The sequence below is a fragment of the Halichoerus grypus genome, chromosome 5, assembly GCF_964656455.1.
Source record: "Halichoerus grypus chromosome 5, mHalGry1.hap1.1, whole genome shotgun sequence".
Lineage (NCBI taxonomy): Eukaryota > Metazoa > Chordata > Mammalia > Carnivora > Phocidae > Halichoerus > Halichoerus grypus.
The window spans coordinates 152,685,783-152,701,899 of NC_135716.1; the positions used below are offsets into that span (position 1 = coordinate 152,685,783).

The 16,117-nt window shown below is 38.9% G+C and overlaps 2 long non-coding RNA genes across 3 annotated transcripts in view; both read right to left on the reverse strand.

The window, feature by feature from the left end:
* LOC144381934 (uncharacterized) overlaps window positions 1-16,117 on the reverse strand; it is a 648,393-nt gene that overhangs the window by 250,828 nt on the left and 381,448 nt on the right. The gene's annotated exons all lie outside the window — the stretch shown is intronic.
* Window positions 4,342-16,076, reverse strand: LOC118548672 (uncharacterized). The gene is made up of 3 exons (XR_013448199.1): window positions 15,729-16,076; window positions 12,821-12,938; window positions 4,342-6,387 (listed from the first exon to the last, which is right to left on the reverse strand). It is a non-coding gene; the product is annotated as an uncharacterized LOC118548672 (long non-coding RNA).

Consider the following 16,117-nt stretch of genomic DNA (forward strand, 5'->3'; position numbering starts at 1 on the left):
AGAAAAAAAAAAATTTGGCAGAGAGAGATAGCGAGAGCAGGAACACAAGCAGAGGGAGTGGGAGAGGGAGAAGCAGGCTTCCCGCCGAGCAGGGAGCCGGATGCGGGGCTCGATCCCAGGACCCTGGGGATCATGACCTGAGCCGAAGGCAGATACTCAACGACTGAGCCACCCAGGTGCCCCCTAAGATATTCTCTTGAGCTTCAGTCCATTTATACCTAGATGTCTCACAAGCACCTCAAGCCTAATGTCCCAAAGTGAACATGTAATCCTTTCCTTTAAATCTCTACTCTCGAATTTTCTATTTTGGTTATTGACTTTAATTTTTACTATACAATACAAATGAGAAACCTGGAAAACATTTTCTACTTTAATTTCCTTCAAATTTCGCCTAGTCCACCTCCTAAATAGCTCTTAAATCTGCTTCAACATTTCTTTCCTAACCATTTTAAATAATTTTGGAATCATTCTCTTTGTAATTATTTTCTCTCTTCTCCACACCATTGTTCATCCTACTGCACCCCCCAGCCCCGCCCAGCTCCTTAATATACAATCTAATCTGGTCATTCCCTACTTAAAATCTCTGCTGTGCCTACTGGATAAAATTTAAGCTCCTAAGAATGGCTTAAAAGGTCCTTTACTAAGTGGTCCTAACCTCCTCATGCTCTAGTCACTTCAAACTTTTTGCCATGGCTCTTTCAAATCTAGAAACCTCAATTCTGGGAAATTTTCTTGAATTGTTTCATTAATGATTCCCTCCCCTCTGCTTTTTCTAGGATGCCTATTATTCTGATGTTGTAACTTTTGGACTGGTCATCTAACTTTTTCATCTTTTCTCTCTTATTTTTCACCTTTAACTCATTTTTGCAGTACTTTTAAGAGATTTCTTCAAATTTATCTATTAATATTTGGATTTCTGCTATCATTGTATTTAATTTCCAAGTTTTTTTCCTGTTTTTGTAATTATTTTTTTATTGAGGTATAACTGACATAAAACATTGTATTAGTTTTAGGTAAACAACATGATTCAATATTTGTATACATCGCAAAATGATCACAGTAAGTCTAGTTAACATCCATCACTATACATAGTTACAGAATTTTTGTGTGTGTGGTGGGAATTGTTAAGATTTACTCTCTTGGCAACTTTCAAATGTGCAATAAAGTAGTAACTATAGTCACCATGCTGTACATTATATCACTATGACTTATTTATTTTACAATGGTAAGTTTGTACCCTTTGATGCCCTCCACCCCTAAGAGGATTTTTATTTTCATTCTGAATGCTCCTTTTATTAATTTATTAATGACATCCTATTCTTGTTTTATAGATGTGTTCTCTCTTCTTTCTGAGGAATTCTCTTTTTTTAAATTTTATTTATTTATTTGTCAGAGAGAGAGAGAGAGAGCACAAGCAGGGGAAGAGGCAGGCAGAGGGAGAAGCAAGTTCCCCGCTGAGCAAGGAGCCCGATGAGGGACTCCAGGACTCTGGGATCATGACCTGAGCCGAAGGCAGACACTTAACTGACTGAGCCACCTAGGTGTCCCTCTCTGAGGAATTTTCTACTCCATAAAGAGGCTTTATTTCCTCAGAAATTTTTTTCTTTTTTTAAAATTTAAATTCAATTAATTAACGTATAATGTATTGTTAGTTTCAGAGGTAGAGTTCAGTGATTCATCAGTCTTATATAATACCCAATGCTTAATACATCACGTGCCCTCCTTAACATCCATCACCCCATTACCCTATCCCCCAACCCTCCTCCATGCCAGAGATTTTTTTTTCTGTTTATTGTTTGGTTGTTATGATCTATGTCTTTCATATCAGAGGCTTTCTTCAGAGAGATGATAATTTTTGGTTGTCTGTTCATGATTACAAGTTAAGGAGCTCACTGGAAGCTTGAGCATGAGGTGGAGTTTATTGACTTTGAGTCTCCCTGTGGACAGACCCGGATAAGCCATTTGTTGGGGAAACCCATGATGTTAGTGTCTTTAGGTCTTTCTCTTGGGATAGTAGATTGATTCCTCAGAAAGGAGTCTTGCATTTCCTGCCTGAGGAGTAGAGGTTAAGCTGTTGCCAATGCTCTGGAAGCAGTGTGGGGGATGGGTTAGAGACACCTCAGCATTTAGTATACATATGGTCATTTGATCTCCATGTTTTTGCAAGGTACCCCAAACCTTAACTTTGCCTGGAATCCCCTAATCCAGAGGTCCTTATCACATCTTCTGTAGAAAACCAGTTCCAGACTTCTACTGTGGTAACAGGGGGACAGTTAGGCAGCCACATGGAATTTAGAAGACCTAGGGAAGTAGTCACTTCTCAAACAGGTTTTTACCCAATCCTCATTTCAGCCACTGTCCTTTATCCCTAGTTACAGAGGTATTTGGTGCTGTGAGTTTTCCTTAATGGATGGACTCCAGGGCATTAACGATATAGTGGTGAGGAGTGTATCACATTTTTCAAAAAGTTTGATAATGAAGAATATGAAATATAACAGAATTTAGGGATAACTGAGGAGTGAACTGGAGGCTCCATTCCCCTCAGAATGAGAGATTTTGTACATATTGAAAATCGGAGTGCAAAGACCCAGTGGAGAGAGAGAAATCAAGAACACTTGAAAAATTGGAGATAATTGTGGCAGGAAGATCCTAAAGGACCTAGAGAGGGTGAGATTGAGGATATAGGCAGAGTTTAATTTTGGTAGGAAGCAAGATGAAAAGAAGGCAGAAAGGAAGGTTGTGATATTTAGAGATGGAAAGGAGGACAGATGAAGACTGGCCAATGGCTTATTGTTTTGGTAGAATAGGGAGATAGCTTATCTAATGAGTACAGGTTGAGGGCTTTAAGTAGAATCTTGATGAAGATTTGAAATACATACCATGGGAAGTAGGTCAGAGAATTAACCAAGTTAAAAAATATTTTAAAGCAGAAATTAGGGTCAAGACGTTTTGCTTAACATATCTGTGCAAACTTCCTTAACATATGAAATATAAAAGAAATGCCACAAATTCCAAAGATTCCACCATGATTGCCATCTTTCAAGAAGAAAGACTGATAGTGGTAACTATAGTGACAGTTCTTCCTGTTCTCTCATTGCAAGCAAGATCCTATTTGAGAAGTAACCAATTAAAAGGCAAAATAGTTAGTTTAGCAGCAGTTACACTGGTAGTCCAAAGCAGGAACACAAGCTATATACTCCACAGGAGCTTTTGGCTGAATGATTAGAAGAAAGAATAAAGACATTTGAGATCTAAATTCTTTGGTTCCTAATTATACCCTGTAGAAGGGAAGAGGCAAGAAACGGCAAGAAGCAGCCAGCATCCTTGGTTTTTTCTGGACAAAGGACTAATTCTGGGTTCTTTGCCGTTGATATGATCTCTCCTCCCTTTTTCTCTCATCCCTAGGATCCCTGCTTGACCTGCATCCTGTTCTTACCTGCTGGGCAGCATTCTCAGGCTGCCCTCTTAGCAGAGTCCTCACTATAATGTGATTTCTAAGGAAGCAATGCTGTTACAAGCCTGTGAAAAGTGAACTTGAAATGAACAGGTGAAAACTTGGCATAGTACTTCTTTTTTTTATTTTATTTTTTTATTTGAGTATATTTGACACATAATGTTACATTAGTTTCAGGTGTACAACATAGTTATTCAATATCTCCATATGTTATGCTATGCTCACCACAAGTGTAGCTACCATCTTTCGCCATTCAACACTATTACAATATCATTGACTATATTCCCTAGGCTGTACCTTCTATTCCTACAACTTACTCATTCCATAACTGGAAGCCTGTATTTCCCACTCCCCTTCTCCCATTCTGTCCCAGAATTGTACTTCTTTAATGATGTTGATTCTCATTGACTTCTAAACAAGTCAGTGGTTCATCACTATGCAACCTTCAGTGGAATTTAAAATCAGTGTGGTTGAGGTGATGTAAGTGCTGCTGCAAAGCAGAGGGAATTGAGTAAAAGTCTTCGAGATGCTCTTTGAGTTATCACAACAGTTTTTTCACAGCATGTTTTAGAGACATTATAAGGTGATTAAGAGCAAAGGCTTGAAGTGAGACATGGTTTAGAATTTCAACGTACCTTAACTGTGTGTGATCTTGGGCAGGTCAACCTCTTCAAACCTGTTTCCTCATCTGTAATAGCTGAAATGTTGTTGAACCCATAGGGTTAATAAAGTTAGTAAGTGAGATAATATAGTGAGTGCTTAGTATATTGTGCGGCACATAGAAAGAGTTCAATAAAAGCTAGTCAATATTATTATTTTAACCCTGTAGCAGAGTCTTAACTAACTAGTTAACCTGACTTTAACAAGGTGACTTTCTGCTTGGTTCATTTCTTTTTTTTTTTTTTTAAAGATTTTATTTATTTATTTGACAGAGGGAGACACAGCAAGAGAGGGAACACAAGCAGGGGGAGTGGGAGAGGGAGAAGCAGGCTCCCTGCTTGAGCAGGGAGCCCGATGTGGGGCTCTATCCCAGGACTCTGGGATCATGACCTGAGCCGAAGGCAGACGCTTAACGACTAAGCCACCCAGGCGCCCCATGGTTCACTTCCTATACATCCACAGGGCTGGGGGCTCCTTTAACCCACCTATAAGTTCACTTACATTCCAGATCTTAAGACCCATCCAGTTCCTAGACATGGTCATATCAGGAGCCCCAGGGCTAGGAGCTCAGTGACTCAGGTCTAGACAGTCTTGTTTGTGATCTCTTTTTATATATGGTTCTGTTGATTATTTCTCATTACTTTTCAGAAAGAGGGGCAGATCTAAGTTTTGTGTGGCCAGGAGTCTATGCAATCTTGGGGGCTCTCTTTATGAAAAAGAATATAGGGGTGCCTGGATGGCATAGTCAGTAAAGCATCTGACTCTTGGTTTTGGTTCAAGTCCTGATCTAGGGGTCATGATGAGCCCGCTGTGTTCAGCACAGAATCTGTTTGAAACTCTCTCTCCCTCTCCCTCTGCCCCTCCCTTCTGTGCATGTACTCTCTCTGTCAAATAAATAAATAAATCTTAAAAAAAAAAGGAAAAAGAACATAAAATTATGAATAATAAAATTAAGTACAAAAACAAATTGAAGTCACTTCAATTAAAAATAATGATCTTAAAAAAAAAGGTAATGATTTTTTGTCCTGTTTCTAGACCTGAGCCAGTTTCCAGACTGGAACCTATTGACTGAAAGGGGACTGAGTTCCCAGGGAGAAGGACCCTGCCACACCACAGCAAATTTTGTCATAATGATTTGCCCAAAAACCTCTGGCCACTATTTGAATAGCTACATACTGAGGAAAGGGGAATATCCAGATATTTTGAGGACTTTTGGAGACAGGATTTGAATTGATAGTGATTGATACCCAGAGATCTGAAATGTCATCATGATCCCCATGTTAGAGAGTGGGGGCACACGGAGGCCAGGTAATAAATGGAATCCTGGACAAGTTCTGAACTGCAGTGGGTCCACAAGAGACCATACAGTCATTTCTAGTTACTTTCCTGGTCCTTAACATGCATGTATAATTGGAGTTCATATACTTGATAGTAGGGGTAACTCCCACATTGAGTTCTTAGCCTGTAGGATAAATTATCCTAGTGGGAAAGGCCAAGTGTAAGCCTCTGAAAATGCCCCAACTCCGTGTGTTCTTAGAGTGGGAGTGGGGGGGATAGAGGAGATTAGTATCACATTTAAAGATCAAAAGGATGCAAAGGATGCAGGGAGTGGTGATTCCTACGATAACTCCATTTAATTTGCCAGTGTGACCCTTCCAGAAACTAGAGGGATTTTACAGGATGCCTGTAGATTGCCATAAACCTAGATTGGTTGTTAGATTACTCAACCAAGTAGCAGCCCCAAGTGCAACTGCTATACCAGACACGGTATCATTGCTAAATTAGATTAATACAGCCTTAGGTTCATAGTATGTAGCCACTGAGTTGACAATGCATTCTTTTCTATCTTAATCAAGACAAAGGATAAGAAAGAATTATGTGCACATGGAACACAGTTATTGCATTAGCGTTCTTCAGAGAAAGAGAACAATTAAGATATACATATATACACATTAGGAGACATATATACACACTCTGGTATTCCTTTGCCCCTGTAACTGTGAACAGACACACGAAACAATCCTAGGATTACTAAGGGCTCAGAACCCTAAGGACTGAGGGTTTGGGTCACACTCCTAAGCAAGTTCTAAGACCTCCTGAGGTGACAACTGAGAGTGAGGGGAATTCAGAATAGATAAGTTGAGGATGAAGATGAGGATGAAGTTTTGGCCCCAAGACCAACTTCAGCGATGAGGGTTGTAGTTCACTCCACCAATCTTCCTCTTCTGAATTTCCCCTCAGTTACAGAACAACAGAGGATCTGCTTCCTGATCCTGCATGGAGAAGTACATCTGTGAGGCACAAGGATGGACTGTGGTAGCCATGAAAGTGCTCTTCTTAGATCTCTGGCTGTGTGTGTGTGTGCGTGTGTGTGTGTGTGTGTGTGTGTGTGTGTGTGAGATACTTTATTGGCCATCTTAGCTGCTGTGCTCTAAAATCCATCCCTGCATTCACCCAGAGGCCATGGTTTCCACAGGTTGCTCCACTGACTAAATGTAGAAGGTGTACTAAGGCAGGCCTGTTCTGGGAGATGCAAGACTGTTCTGATGGGTGACTTTGGTCTTGCCTAAGTTTCTTAGAACTACACTGCAGTCTAAGACTCTTCCACTCAACCTTCCCTCCTTTCCTTTCTCCTCCATCTGCATTGAGGTCTGATGGCTCTCACAGTATTCCTTAGTTCCTAACTAACTCCATGCTCCCCATCAAGCATACCCTGTAATAAGTGCACATCTAATCCTGTCTTGACTAACACACACATCAAATGTCTATCACGGAGAGAAGAGATAAGCAATGTATGCTACATTTATATAATGGAATACTACTGCGAATTAGAAGAAACTGCTGATACACAGGAATAACATAGATGATTCTGAAAGACATACTTAGTGAAAAAAGCCATACATAAAAGGATTCATTTTTTTTTTTTAAAGATTTTATTTATTTATTTGAGAGAGAGAATGAGATAGAGACAGAGAGAGCATGAGAGGGGGGAGCATCAGAGGGAGAAGCAGACTTCCTGCTGAGCAGGGAGCCCGATGTGGGACTCGATCCCGGGACTCCAGGATCATGACCTGAGCTGAAGGCAGTCGCTTAACCAACTGAGCCACCCAGGCGCCCCATAAAAGGATTCATACTTTATGATTCCATTTAGGTGAATAATGGTTCTCTCTGGGGGAACGGATATTGACTAGAAAAGAGTACAAGGGAACTTTCTGGAATGATAGAAAAAAAAATTTTTTTAAAGGTTTTATTTATGAGAGAGAGAGGGTGAACATGAGCATGAGCAGTGGGAGGGCGGGGCAGAGGGAGAGGGAGAAGCAGACTCACTGCTAAGCAGGGAGCCTGATTCGGGGCTTGATCCCAGGACCCCAGGATCATGACCTGAGTCGAAGGTAGACGCTTAACCTACTGAGCCACCCAGGCACCCCTGATAGAAATGTTCTATATCTTGATCTGTGTGTTGGCCCCATGAGTGTGTACATATGTAAAAAGTCATCAAGCTATATGCTTAAGATTGGTTCATTTTAACGCATGTAAATTATACCTCAATAAATTACTGAAAAAATAATAAAGGGAATTATTGGCTCATGTAACTGGATGTCAACAGGCATAGGGGGCTTCAAATAGGTTTGATTCAGCTGTTCAGCAACGTCATCAGAAATCTAATTATTGCCTGGGTGGCTCAGTCATTAAGCATCTGCCTTCGGCTCAGGTCATGATCCCAGGGTCCTGGGATCGAGCCCCGCATCGGGCTCCCTGCTCAGCGGGCAGCCTGCTTCTCCCTCTCCCACTCCCCCTGCTTGTGTTCCCTCTCTCGCCATCTCTCTCTGTCAAATAAATAAATAAAATCTTTAAAAAAAAAAAAGAAATCTAATTATTTTCTATCTTTTCCATATGGCTTCTGGTGTTCAGCTCCAACAAGTCTAGCTTTCCCTTTGTATACAGAGCATGCTACCAACAATCTCCTTTTCTATGTCAGGACACTAAGAGAATTGCTTCCATAGGCTCTCATAAAAAAGTAAGAACAATTTTTTCCTGGAAATTACTAGCAAACCACATGTCTCATTGGCCCCAGTGAGTTATGCTCATTCCTGAATCAATTTCTATGACCATGGAAATGTCATTCACTGACTAATTTGTATCTGCTTTTCTCTGAGTGAATCTCTATAGAATGGGGTATGGGATTATTCCAATCAATTAGACAAGTTGGGGCTAACCCTTGGAGATAAATTCCTCTAATTTTATGGCTGTTCCACAACTGAAGAGGGGTGTAATGGATGAAGAAGACAACCACAAAGTCTACTACAAGAAATATGGCAGAGTTGGGTAATAAATCCAATCGGTTCAATATTGTTTTAATCACGGGTTTCCTTTCCATTTCCCAAATACCTTTCCCTGCCCCCACTCCATCCAGTATTTAATATATACCCTATCAAACCTTGCATTATCAGCAAGCACAGGTGTCTACTTTCTACTTCTTGAAATGGAAACTAGAATAAATTCCATTATTAAACAAATGACTCTGGATTGCATATGGTTTGCTTGCTGGATGATGACTAAATCTTCATCTGAGTCTTACTCTGCCCCTCACCCTCATCTCAGCACTGGTTTTTGTTCCATTCCTGAGGCGTTGAGGATGTTTCACAAATGCAACTTTAAAGATTTGTTTTTAAGGTTGGCTCAAAATTTTCCTGACATCAAAAGAGCTGTTGTAAGATGTCATATATTCTTCTTGGTCATTGATTTTGATATTTTAGTTTTCACCCTGGACATTGCAATGCTGTAAAAGAAGTATTTTAGACTCCCACAGTCTTTTTGAAATGGGTCAATTCTCTCACTAGAGGAGAGATAAAACAGAGTAATACAGGCCTGGAGCCACTGCTTATATGGCCCCTTGGTGAGAATAGAAAAAGACACCCAGGTGCAAGCCTTTAGGTGCAGGGCTGGGCAAATGGAGTGCAGGCTGGATTTCAGCCCCTAGGTCTAGATGCCCTATGCCCTCTACAGGACTTTACCATCTCTATCTCACATGTTGCCATAGCCTCCTGACTCATCTTCTGCCTCCAGACTCTTATTCTCCTCCCCATTCATCCTGCACACTTCTGTCTGATTAATTTTCCTGAATTGCCTTTTATCATGTTACTCTTCTACTCAAAACATCTTTTTCAACTTCCTTCAGCCAACCTAAGAGAATTCAGATTCTTTAATTAGCATTGTAAAGTTTTGTGTGATGTCTCTCAAGTCTCCTTTGCAGTCTTTTTCTGCTACTTCTCACCACAGTCTTGGTGTTCCAGTCAACAAAGAGTACTTGCTGTTCCCAAACACATTTTGCATATTCACAAATGTCTTATACACCGTATTATTACCACCTGTATTTATATATTTATGTGTTTGTTTAATGTTTGTTTCCCAAACTGGACTATAAGCTCTACATTGACTTTTGTATTTAAGGCAATCGAACAATAATGTTAACATCAACAAGCCAATATTGTTTTAATCTGAATCAGTGTTTAGACTAATCTTGAAGAGAACTGGCAGATGTCAACAATGGCCTCACATAGCTCTCAGTAACACTACTGACCTCTGTATTTACTCCACACAAGCCACATATCAACAAGGCCTTACTTTTGGTCTCATTATTATTCCACCTGCTGGTATTTCCAGTGTATTATAGTCCATCTCTTATAAGTCACTGCTGCTTTTCGTTTTCCTTCTCACCTTCTCCAACTCCTTCATCTTGTTCTTGCCCTCTTTTTCTTTTTTCTTTCCTTAAGTTTCACTATTTGAGTATAGCCAATGGAATTGTTCTCATGCTTCACTGAGAAATCTAATTGTTTATTCCCTTTTAAGTGAATCAATCTGAGAGCTCCTTTCTGGCCAAATTTGAGTCCCTGTCCAGGAAAGAGAATATATGTTCACTTTGATGCTATCCTTACAAATCCTTTGGCTCTTGGGTGAGACAAATATAGTCTAGAAATGAAATTTCACAGGGCTCAGAATTCAACAACATGGATTTGAGTTCTGTCACTTACTTGCTAGTGACCTTGATTAAGATACAACTTTCCGAGCCTTTCTGCATAGGTAAGATGAAGATAAAGTTGCTAATCAGTTAGGGATGAATAATAGAGTTTACTAAGGAGCATTTAGGGTTTTAATTTTGATTTGCAATAAGTATTAAATTAGTATTTTTGGTCAACACAACTCAGCGAATTTTTTTCAACACTGCTTTATTTCCCAGCTGAAAACTGTAAAGCACTGTATCAATTTTAAATATCATTATTATTAGATGTCCTTGTTTACTTATCTTTTGGCAGCTTGCTCTATCAATTCCCAGGCCTAGACTGTCTTAACTAACTTAATATGCATTGCTATATTTAACTTATAATGCCTCATAAATAATGGTTTATTCATTTTATTTGTTTCAAAATGGCAAAATACCAGAAAACACAAAATGTAGTTTCATAGTCTATCCAAAAAAAAAAAAAAATCACCCTGCTACTCTAAGGTATAGTGTTGATATTAATAAATATTCATTGTATCAGTTTTCAGGAACAATAGGACAGAAGCACTTTATTTATTTATTTATTTTTGTTTTTATTTTTTTTCAGAAGCACTTTATTCAGGGAAATTTTTCTTTTCCTACTGTCATCTGAATTGAGGCCACTAACAACTAACTCATGACCAGATTATTGGAATAGGTTCCTAAGAGTTTTCGATGTCTTCCATTTTTTCCCCTTCAAATAGATTTTCTACATTATAGCCAGGCCATTCACTCACTCATTCATGAAATGTTTACTGAGAATCTATTATGTACTATGTACAAAGCACAGACTAATGGGAGGAAAGATGTGAAAAAATAGAAAATAGGTTATATTCAGTTTTATAATGCTATATAGATGTCTAACAACCTTGGTTTCCCATTGCTCATTCTGTATACTCAACTTCAAACTCCTTACCTGGCATTTAAGATCATCCATAATTTGGCTTTCAAAGACCCTTCTAATCTTTATTTCCCATTTTTATAGCCAAACAGATTTTAAAAAACTGTTCCATTAAAATGTTTTGTACTTTTCAAAGCTTTTGGGTTTCTGTTGAAGTAGTTCAACCCAATTTAAATTCCTTCCCTAAGCCTTTGGGCCTATTTAATCCTACTTATTCTCCAAGATCTAGATGAAAGGAAACTACAGTAGAGCTACCTCTCACAATTTCTACTCAAAGTGATCCTTCTTCTGATTCCCAAAATAATCACTGCTTCTTCAAGTCACCTGACAATCCTCTGAAGCTTATTGTACCTATTGCTTTTTTGTAATCTTTCAGTCTTTTACTGTTATTTAACTTTTCCTGTGTTTCATCTTATCTTACTAACTGGATGTTAACCTACCAGAAATGAAATCATTTCTTGTTTAATGGTATCTTGGAAAAGATCTAGCAATCACTAAGACCACAAAATAAAAAACTAAAAAATAATAAACTATTTAGTTTTTTTTAAAAGATTGGCAAAGAAGACCCATATAAATGAAGAGATTACTACATTTATGAAGACTGAATTATGACGATATTAGCTGTCCCCAAGTTAATCTAGAAATTCAATGTAATTCCAAGAAAAAAATCCCTGCAGGACTTTTTTGGAACATAGTAAAATTGATTATAAGTTTCACATGAAAGGATAAGGAGGTACATGGATAGCTAAAACAAATTTGAAAAACAAGGACAAAGAAGGGAGAGTTATCCTACCAGTTATCTAAACATTTCAAAATTTACAAAGTTACATATTACCAAATTAAATTATTAATTAAAAATGTATTGTTGTAATAGGAAGTGATAAAAAGGTAGGTGAAACAGAAAAAAAGGCCCAGAAACAAACCTATGGATATAAGACAATTTGGTATATCACAAACCAATTCAGGAAAGGCTGAACTATTTGACAAATGGTTTTAGAGCAATTATCAACTCTCCCCATATGAAAAAAAATTAAAATTACATCCACAGAGAGAAAAAAAATTCCATATGGGAAAAAAGACCAAAAAGTGAAAAAATTTCAAAACTACTAGAAGAAAATATAGACTAGGTAAGGCTTTCTTAAATAGGATATAATATGTGCAAAACTTAAAAGTTAGGTAATTTGATGTCATCAAAATTTAAAATTTCAGGGGCGCCTGGGTGACTCAGTCGTTAGGCGTCTGCCTTCGGCTCAGGTCACGATCCCAGGGTCCTGGGATTGAGCCCAGCATCGGGCTCCTGCTAGGCGGGAAGCCTGCTTCTCCCTCTCCCACTTCCCCTGCTTGTGTTCCCTCTCTTGCTATCTCTCTCTCTGTCAAAAAATAAATAAAATCTTAAAAAATTTTTTTAAATTTCAATATAGCAAAATATAATAAAAAACATAATAAATTTAAAAGACAAAACACACACTGGAAGAAGATATTTGCAATGCATATAACAAAGAATTTCTATCCAGAACATGTAAAGTACTACAAAAAAAACAAAACAAAACAAAAAAACAATCCAATAGAAAAAATGATGTAATTAGGCAATATACAGAAGGGGATGTATTATGGCCAAAAATATGTAAAATGATGCTCATCCTCACCAGTAACCACATAAAAATAACACAGAAACACTTCTTGTTAATCAAGCTGTTAAAAATTATTAGTCTGATAATATTGCATATTGCATATTGGTGAGAATATAGGGGAATAGTATTCTTACTCAGTGCTGGTGGGAGTTGGTTGTGGTAGCCAATATCCAGCATGGCTCAGTGATCCTTGCCTCTTCCTTGGTGTTCATGCTTTTGTAGAGTCTTCTCCCACACTGAGTCAGAACTGTTCTGAGAGAATAGAATATGGTAGAAGTGATGGTATGTGACTTCTACCTAGATTAGGTCATAAAAGCATTGCAGCTTCTAAACTTGCTCTCTTAATTCCTTTGGAGAAAACCAGCCATGTCATAAGGATATTCAAATAGCCCATTGCAGAGGCTCAGATGAAGAGGAACTGAGGCTTCCTGCCAAGGGCTAGCACCAACTTACCAGCTATATGAGTGAGCTACTTTGGAATATGATCCTCCAGTCCCAGTTAAGCCTTCAGACGATTGTAGCCTTAGCCAACATCTAATGCCAAATTCATGGAACATTTTGAGCTAGAACCACACAGTGAAGCTGCTGTCAAATTCCCTACTCGTAGAAACCGTGAGAGATAATAATTACTAGTGTTGTTTGAAACCTCTAAGTTTCCGAGTTATTTATTATTCCATGTTGATAACTAATACATGGTATAACTACATTGGAATACAAATTGGCAACATTTAGCAAAACTGAAAGTGTTTCTATCTTATGATTACTAATTCTATTCTAGCTATATCCCAAGGAGAGACATTCTAGAATATATGCACAAGGAGATCCAGACAAAGATGTTCATTGTAGCACTGAATGTTCATTGAAGTACTGTTTGTAATAATAACTAATAATAATAAAGGAAACACATAAATATCCATCATTAGTGAAATGCATACATAAATAATAGCTAACATTTATTGAGTACTTACCATGTGGTAAGTACTATTCCATTCAATCACATACATTAATTACAAAACAAACTATTAGGTAAGAACCCTTATTATTCCCATTTTATAAATTCGAAAGCTGAGGCATAGAGGGTTTAAGTCACTTCTTTATATATAGCTAACAAGTGGTGGAGGTAGGCTTTGAAATAAAACGTGATATATTCTCAAGATGGCATATTTTATAGCACTTAAAAGGAATGAGTGAGATGTTTGTGTATCAATATGCACTGAAAAAAGAAGGGTACCAGTATGATGGTAGACAGGGTGATACCATTTAATTAATTAAGATACAAATAGAACAATGTTACACTTACACATAATTTAAAAATGGGCTGCAAACTAAGGTTGTACTGGCTCCTGGGAATGGTATATGAAGGTGGTTAAAGTGGACTTTTGATATATTAAGTAATAATTATTAATTCTGAATGGTGAGAATATGGGTATAGGTTATGTTATTCGTTATACTTTTCTATATTTTTTGTGTTCTTTTCTATATTGTTTAATGTCCTCAAAATAAAGAAAAAGCACCTAGTTAAATCAAACTCATAAGAATCAAACTTAACTTTTTTTTTTTTTAAAGATTTATTTATTTGGGAGAGAGAGAGCTCGCGAGGCGGGGAGGGGCAGAGGGAGAGGAAGACAGAAATTTTAGCAGACTCTGTGCTCAGCAGAGTCCCACACAGGGCTCGATCTCACCACCCAGAGACCACGACCTGAGATGAAACCAAGAGTCAGTTAACCAACTGCGCCACCCAGGTGCCCCTCAAACTTAACTTTTAATAAATATGTTTAAGAACATTTCTTCCTATGTCCCAACTTCTATTAACCATATTTACCAGCAGTTGATTAAATCAGAGTAACATATTCATTGATTCAAAAAGCAAGTACTTTTTGAGATCTTCCATGTATAAAGCATTATGGCAAGTGATAAAGATAGGCCCTTCCTTAAATAGAAATGGTTTCTGCGCTTACATGTCTCATACATGCAGTCTAGTCAGGGAGAAAGGCATTAAAGAAATACTCACCCCCTTCTCCCCCATAAAAAACTATAAATTCTAGGAAGGAAAAGAGTAAGTGCCATGGAAGTCTATAATTGTGGTACCAGATTTAAAGAGGAGTAGAGATTATGCTATTTCACAACAACCAAATAAGATATAAATCCATTTACAGATATAAACAGATACTGAGTACTACATAAATAAACACTCGATTTGAAATAATTGTAATTCTTACAACAGTTAGATGGGCATTATTACTAGCTCCCTTTTACAAATCATTTAAGTGAGTCATGACTAGCATCACTACAGGTAGGAAGTGTGATTGACAACCAGTTCTGCCTCTATAGCCTGTGCTCTTTAATTCTGAGGTTATAGCAAAACCAAACTACTTTGGCTCATTTGTCTCCAATCATTTACTCTCTTCTTATTCTTACTTTATACCCTAGAACTCGTTCATTTCAAAGGGAAACTGCAATTAAAGGAACTCTTAATATAGTTCTTGGAACATTTTAAAGTTGTAGAGATTAGTCTGTCAGCAAATCTGAAGTAATGAGTTTTTCTTGACTGAGCAACAGACTGCCGCTTATAACTCAGCGTTGTTTATGGAGGAGTTAGCGGTGAAGTTGCCATTCTTGAGCACCCACTTGAGGATAAATTATAGAGAAGGAAATAGAAATGATCCTGGCTCTCATGGAGTTTACACACAGTCGGGCAGTCAGACATTACACAAATATATGAAAATATGCGTACAATTTGTTATAATACAAAGGTGTAAAAAAAAAAAAAGCCAAGTGAGGAAAACATGAAAGACCTCATTTAGACTGGAGGCAGGGGATCAGAGAATTCTACCAAACCCACACAAAAAATTGTTTTGTTTCCTAGGATGCAAGGTGCTAAACCCGCCAAGACTTAGGAGGGTGCAGCCGCCTAGGCGGTGAGATCTTGGCGCCCCACCGTCCAGTCACGGGCTGGTGCAACTTTGCCCGGCTCTGGAGGTGACCGCCTACTTTATTCTACATTATTGCGGCGTGAGGAAAGTTTCCGTCACTCGAACTTACCGATTTTTTCCTAGTGTCTTCCTAGCATCTTTCTGCCGTCTCCTCTGCTCGGCCGCGACAGTCTCCTGTCTCGTTAATTTCTACCACAGCAGCCTGATTTTGAACTTTCTCTCTGCCTCTGTCCGGCAAGGTTAGAACTTCACGGAGGCGGCTCCTCCGAGGGCTCGCGTCCTGGCCATTTCATTTGGCCACATAGTCCACCCCTCTCTGGCCAGGCGGCAGGTGGGCTAGAGGCGCGCTGGCCGGCGACTGCGCCCGGCGCTCCTCGCCCCTAGGTGGCCGTCGGCCTCGCGCAAGCGCTCGGCGCGCGTTCTGGGCTGTCTGCGCCTGGCGCGCGCCGCCGGCCGGCGCTCGCTCCCGCCCCTTCTCGCGCCCGTGGCGGCCCGGAC